The sequence below is a fragment of the Salvelinus sp. IW2-2015 genome, linkage group LG31 (genome assembly GCF_002910315.2).
Source record: "Salvelinus sp. IW2-2015 linkage group LG31, ASM291031v2, whole genome shotgun sequence".
In the NCBI taxonomy this organism is placed as follows: domain Eukaryota; kingdom Metazoa; phylum Chordata; class Actinopteri; order Salmoniformes; family Salmonidae; genus Salvelinus; species Salvelinus sp. IW2-2015.
This window is the reverse complement of record NC_036870.1, coordinates 6,595,965-6,603,110: the sequence shown is the minus strand read 5'-3', so window position 1 is coordinate 6,603,110 and position 7,146 is coordinate 6,595,965. Positions and strand designations below refer to the sequence as shown.

The 7,146-nt window shown below is 45.2% G+C and overlaps 1 long non-coding RNA gene across 1 annotated transcript in view; it reads left to right on the top strand.

Annotated features, from left to right (window-relative positions):
• Positions 1–4,692: 4,692 nt before the first annotated feature.
• Positions 4,693–7,146, top strand: part of LOC139023359 (uncharacterized) — a 9,068-nt gene continuing 6,614 nt past the window's right edge. The window contains exon 1 of the long non-coding RNA XR_011474494.1: positions 4,693–7,139. This is a non-coding gene — a long non-coding RNA (uncharacterized lncRNA). The remainder of the gene's footprint in view (positions 7,140–7,146) is intronic.

Below are 7,146 nucleotides of genomic sequence, written 5' to 3'. Positions count from 1 at the left end.
GGATACGGGCCAGCACCGATAAGGGCAGCCACCGGATAAGGGCAGCACCGGGCTGAGGACTCTGGCAGGTCCTGGCTGAGGGACTCTGCAGGTCCTGCTGAGGGACTCTGGCAGTCCTGGCTGCAGGACTCTGGCAGTCCTGGCTGAGGGACTCTGGCAGTCCTGGCTGACGGACTCTGGCAGGTCCTGGCTGGACGGCTCCGCAGGTCCGCGGACGGCTCCGGCAGGTCCTGGCTGACGGCTCTGGCTGGTCCTGGCTGGACGGCTCTGGCTGTCCGGTCTGGCGGAAGGCTCTGGCGATCCGGTCTGCGGAAGGCTCTGGCTGATCCGGTCTGGCGGAAGCTCTGGCTGATCCGGTCTGGCGGAAGGCTCTGGCTGATCCGGTCTGCGAAGCTCTGTAGCTCTTGGCAGACGGGCGGCTTTGCAGGCTCATGCAGACGGCAGCTTTGCAGGCTCATGCAGACGGCAGTCTCAGGCGCCGTTGGCAGACGGGCAGTTCAGCGCCGCTGGGCAACGGCATTCAGCGAAGATTGAAGGTGTTACCAGGGCTGGGAAGGTTGCCAGGTGTCGGAGGTTATCGTGGCAGTTCAGTGGAGCCTACTTGCGGCCAGACTGTCACTTGAGGCTCCGCTTCCGCATGACCGGGCACCAAATTCCAGAGGAACGAGATATACACGCTTTTTGTGCATGTTGTTGTTTGTTATTTGTTCCGATTCCTCTGGGGGGTTAGAATATATGTGTGCACGGGGGGTGGTGGCAGGGGGAGTAGTACCGGAACTGAGCACTGGCCTTGAGACACGCACCATAGGAGAGTGCGTGGAGGAGGAACAGGCTCTGAAGAGACCTGCACATGGAAGCCTGCGGTAGTTTCTCGAACTGTGTACTAGCTGAGCGGAGGTGCGCCGATATAATCTCTGCACCCTTGTGTTACAGACCTATCCCACATACTACAACACCCGAGGACACGTGCTCTGCAGCACCGAGGCCTCCCCAACCGGTACCAGGAATGACCTATCCCGTGAGCACTTCCACCGATGGTTCGGGGGCTGAGGTGAGAAGTAGTCTCCCGCTGCGGCTACCCGCGACAGAAAACCGGACCTGAAGCTCAGGTCATGAACGCCGCGGACCCGCAACTGGAGCACTGTTGAAGGACTGGGACCAGCACGATACCGATTGCAAGGATCTTGTAGGCCCTTAGTAAACACCCAAAAAATTCTTGTAGTACTAAAGGGAAGTAGTGGCAAAAGTGCCGGTTGGTATACTCTGAGCCTTAAACTCCCCGATGGTGTGCTGCCGGCGTGTGCGAGTGCACGTATACGAGCTCGCATGTCCCAACCTAAGCCCTCTCGCAGTGCACGCGCCAAGGTGTCGAATGACCGGTAAAGCGCCCACCGGCAAGGTCTACGCCCCGACTGCGAGTAGCGAGACCACCGTGGCTGCGCTTTAACCCCAGTTTCACGTAACCGTGTCTGACCAGTGACTACGACGCCTCTTACTCCACGGCGCATAATTGCCCCCACGCGAGTTGCTCAGCTATCCTAACCGCCCGCTCTACTGCGCCAGCCCTCACCGCTTTTTAGTCCCCCCCCAAGAAATTTCTTAAGGTGTTACTCAAGGGTACGCGCCTCCAGCCTTCTTGCCGTGCTGCTCTCCTGACATACGTCCCCTCTCCGCTGTTCCTGCCTCCAAGCTCCGCTCTGGGCCCGACACTACCACTGGCTCTTCCCCAGGCGTCATCCTTTACCGTCCAGTATCTAGGTCTTCCATGTCCAATCCTCCTTTCCCCAACTGCTGCTGTTCGTGCGTCCGATAACCCGCTGCTTGATCTGGGTTTGTGTGATTCTGTAACGGGTCCTCCTCCCCTTCATACGAAGAAGGAGAGTGGTGATTCGACCAAATATTCACGGTTTTGCAAATACGATAAAGTATTATTAGAATCAATCACGAGCACACCGAAAAAAAGCAATCGACTGACGGATTACATTAAATAACAAATAATATCGAATGTAGACTGACGCTACAGCCTATGAGTACACATAAACACGAAGCACTAGAACAGGTACAGACTTAACAAACAACCGCTTACAGTCCCGTGTGTACGCATACACAGACACGAAGACAACACCCACAAACAGAACAGTTGAGAAACAACCTACCTTAATAGACCTCTAATTAAGGAAAACGCAAACACTGCCTTTAATTAAAGAGCCATACCAGCAACAACCAAAAACCACCTAGCATAAAACAGACAAAAACATTATACTGGCCCACCCAAAACTACAACGCCTTAATTTAACTAGATTCTACGACTACCCCCCCCACTACCGCCCACACATACAAAACAAGACACAAATACAGTCACGGAACGTACCACTTTCTTTTGGGTTTCAGAGTCAGTAGAAAGGCCCCTTTAATGTCCTAAGTTTTCATAACTGTAACCTTAATTGCCTACTGTCTGTAAGCTGTTAGTGTCTTAACGACCGTTCCACAGGTGCATGTTCATTAATTGTTTATGGTTAATTGAAAAAGCAGTGTTTAAACCCATTACAATGAAGATCTGTGAAGATGTTTGGATTTTTACTAATTATCTTTGAAAGACAGGGTCCTGAAAAAGGGATGTTTCTTTTTTTGCTGAGTTGAACCAAGAAAGGTTCAAATCTCACCTTTCTGGTTAAAATTGTGATAAATTGCTGAGGTGTAGTCAATTTTCAGGACGAATGCTCAATTACAAGGTACAAATATGATACAAATATTAAATATTTTATATGATGTATTTCCTATTCAACAAAACTGTATGAATAAGACTTGAAATKACTTATATGCTTTCTAAATATAGTATTAACAAATTATAAAATGACTAACTATAAGTTTTCACCTTCCTTGTAACTGTAAAATACATAATCGTATATAAATGTTAATGTTTTCTAAATGTCTCCCTTGATCAAAATGTCTGCCCCCATCGCTGTGAACGTCTCATAGAGCTCTAGCTTAGCTTCCGGAACTCGTTTGGAACTAGCCTTTCATCTCATATTAATCTTGTCAGTCAATGACAAACAGAACGTTTTTTTTGTTTAAGGTCAATGAATTATTTTAGATTAATGGATATAAATCAATCTCTGAATGTGCTATAGTTATCAGGAATCAAGGTAAGACCCAAGTGCAGACTGTGTAGAAGTAACAATGTTTATTGTAACAACAGGGGCAGGTAAACGACAGGTCAAGGCAAGCAGAGTAGTGGGGCCAAGGTACAGGACGGCAGGCAGGCTCAGGGTCAGGTCAGGCAGAGGTCGGTAATCCAGAGGTGGAGCAAAGGTACCGGACGGCAGACAGGCTCAGGGTCAGGGACAGGCAGAGTGGTCAGGCGGGTGGGTACAGGTTCACGACAGGCAACGGTCAAAAACCAGGAGGACGAGAAAAAGTGAGACTGGGGAAAATAGGAGATGAGACAAACCGCTGGCTGACTTGAACAAACAAGACGAACTGGCACAGACAGACAGAAAACACAGGTATAAATACCCAGGGGATAAGTGGGGAAGATGGGCGACACCTGGAGGGGGTGGAGATGAGCACAAGGACAGATGAAACAGATCAGGGCGTGGCTATAGTGATAAAACTACTCTATTGCTATGCTACGGTTTAAGGATTGCAGGCATGTGCTTTGTCAGATGTTGTGACGTAAGGGTCCGTGGGAACCAGGGCTATTGCTTAATGCAAGCCATTTTGATCTATGGATCAATTTATAAGTGAAAATGTTGGTTGGTACTGGAAAATCGGTCTTCTCATGAAAACGGTTTGCCCTACAAAATAATATGAACACGATAGTGTTCTCCATTTTGCTCTACTGGACTCATCTGAAGGTAACCCATACAAATTAATGGACATTTTTGGACTGTCTTTTTTTGCCATTTATGAATGTGTTATTCAATGTGTTTCTATGGGCTATAGTAGTAAAGGCCAAATTCAACCTTAACCCTTTTTATATATATATATATATATAGCCTACCTAAAGGGGTCCTAAAATAATAATACTGTAACTTCACCATGCTCAAAGGGATATTCGATGTCTGCTTTTTTAACTGCATTCTTTGTCTAGCAATAGGTGCCCTTCTTGGCGAGGCATTGGAAAACCTCCCTGGTCTTTGTGGTTGAATCTGTGTTTGAAATTCAGTGCTCAACTGAAGGACCATACAGATAATTGCATCTGTGGGATACAGAGATGAGGTAGTCATTCAAAAATCCAGTTAAACAGACAAGCTAAATCATTGAACACGGAGTTGACGTGAATTGTTAAAGCACATTTTTACTCCTGAACTTATTTTTGGTTGCCATAACAAAGGGTTTGAATACGTATTGACTCAAGACATTTCAGCTTTTCATTTTTTATTAATTTGTAAAACTAAATTAAAAACTAAATTTGACATTATAGGGTATTGTGTGTAGGCCAGTGACAAAAAAAATCTAAATTGAATCCATTTTAAATTCAGGCTGTAGCACAACAAAATGTGGAATAAGTCAAGGGGTATGAATACTTTCTGAAGACACTGTACATTGAGTCATTGAACACTGGTCACTTTAATAATGTTTACATAGTGTTTCACCCACTTTACATGCATACAGTATACTGTATTCTAGTCCAGCCAGGTCACCCGTGATACAAGCCAGTATTCAACGTCCATCCATGTCTGAGGACGTTGGGAGATGACGTGGAAACTGGCCACTAGGGGCAACAGTGAGCGCTGTTACCTTCAAGTAGGTTTCGGTTTTGTTAGAGCATTGTGGACGGGGATGGCGGATGGGCGTAAGTAAGCATCTGCTTCTGTTTTTGCATGTTTGAATCCAGCAATTAGAAAGTTGTTTTTGTGATTTGTTTTAACCCTATCCCAAACCTTAACACTTACCTTAACCATTCAGAGTTAATGCCTAACCTAAAGATTTCTGAGTTAATGCCTAAACTTAACCCTAAGCTTAAAATGCGGAGTTAATACCTAAACTTAACCTTAAACACTTTGAAATTTCACATTTGGAACAACTTCGAAATTTTGAGGTTGAGGAACATGTATGAACGTCTAATTCTGACGTGAAACTGTGAGAGCTTGTTGTTCTAGTCATGGCTCATCCCATATAAAAAAAAAAAACATTTTGGGGGCGGAATTATGTGTCATGATGGAAATTGTTATGTTTGTATTTTTCTAGTAACCAATTTCTGTGTGTTTGGGTTAGAGATAAGTTTCCTGTGGAACAATCGATATTAACTGAACTCAAACAGGCTGTAAGGGACAGAGGTATGAATAATTGAATAAGAGATGTTTTTGACAATTTCCAATTATTATTACTCAATTCTATACTTTGGGTATGACCCGTGATTTAAGTAAGAAGGCAACGTAAACTAAAATAATAATCTGTTTCCATTACGTGGAACTGTGTCCAAAATTGAAGTGGATCCAAGTACAGTGCCTTCGGAAAGAATTCAGACCCCTTGACTTTTTCCACATTTTGTTACGTTACAGCCTTATTCTAAATTGGATTAAATAAAAAGAAAATCCTCAGCAATCTACACACAATACCCCATAATGACAAAGCGAAAGGTTCAGATTTTTGGTGCAAATGTGTAAATAATAAAAAACAGAAATACCTTACATAAGTATCCCTTTGCTATGAGACTCAAAATTTAGCTCAGATGCATCCTGTTTCCACTGATCATTCTTGAGATGTTTCTACAACTTGATTGGAGTCCCTGTGGTAAATTCAATTGATTGGATGTGATTTGGAAAGGCACACACCTGTCTATATTAGGTGCCACAGTTGACAGTACATGTCAGCGCAACCCAAGCCATGAGGTCAAAGGAATTGTCCATAGAGCTCTGAGACAGGATTGTTTCAAGGCACAGATCTGGGGAAGGGTACCCAAACATTTCTGCAGCCTTGAAGGTCCCCAAGAACACAGTGGCCTCCATCATTCTTAAATGGAAGAAGTTTGGAACCATCAAGACTCTTCCTAGAGCTGGCTGTCCGGCCAAACTGAGCAATCGGGGGAGAAGGGCCTTGGTCAGGGAGGTGACCAAGAAACCGATGGTCACTCTGACAGCACTCTACAGATCATCTGTGGAGATGGGAGAACCTTCCAAAAAGACAACCATCTCTGCAGCCCTCCATCAATTAGGCCTTTATGGTAGAGTGGCCAGATGTAAGTCACCCCTCAGTAAAAGGGACATGACAGCCCACGTGGAGTTTGGCAAAAGGCATTTAAAGACTGAGACCATGAGAATCAAGATTCTCTGGTTTGATGAAACCAAGATTGAACTCTTTGGTCTGAATGCCAAGCGTCACATTTGGAGGAAACCTGGCACCATCCCTGCAGGGAAGCATAGTGGTGGCAGCATCATGCTGTGGGGATGTTTGTCAGCGGCTGGGACTGGGAGGCTTGAGGGAAAGATGAATAGGGAAAAATACAGAGAAAGTCTTGATGATAACCTGCTCCAGAGAGCTCAGGACCTCAGACTGGGGCGAAGGTTCACCTTCCAACAGGACAACAACCCTAAGCACACAGCAAAGATAACGCAGGAGTGGCTTCTGGACAAGTCTCTGAATGTCCTTGAATGGCCCAGCCAGAGCCCGGACTTGAACCCGATCGAACATCTCTGGAGAGACCCGAAAATAGCTGTACAGCAACGCTCCCAATCCAACCTGACAGAGCTTGAGAAGATCTGCAGAGAAGGATGGGAGAAACTCCCCAAATACAGGTGTGCAATGCTTGTAACGTCATACCCAAGAAGACTCGATGCTGTAATCGCTTCCAAAGGTGCCTCAAGAAAGTACTGAGTAAAGGGTCTGAATACTGATATTTAAGTWAAAAAAAATAAAAAAATTTGCAAACATAAAAACCTGTTTTAGCTTCGTCATAAAAGAGTATTGTGTGTAGAATGATTTAGGCTCATCCAAAATAGTTTTTTTGTCATGTCAGGTTGATTGTGGAGGTATGCACTGCGAAATTCGTAGTAATTTAGACAAAGAACTGCATTGAGATACCGATCTGTCATTAACATGCCACTCGCGGACAAAAGCCCCAGCTGAAATGTCATTGTCAGAATCCATAAATGAAAGTGTGTAATGAAGCATATGTGTAACTGTATGAAGCGAAGGTCTTAA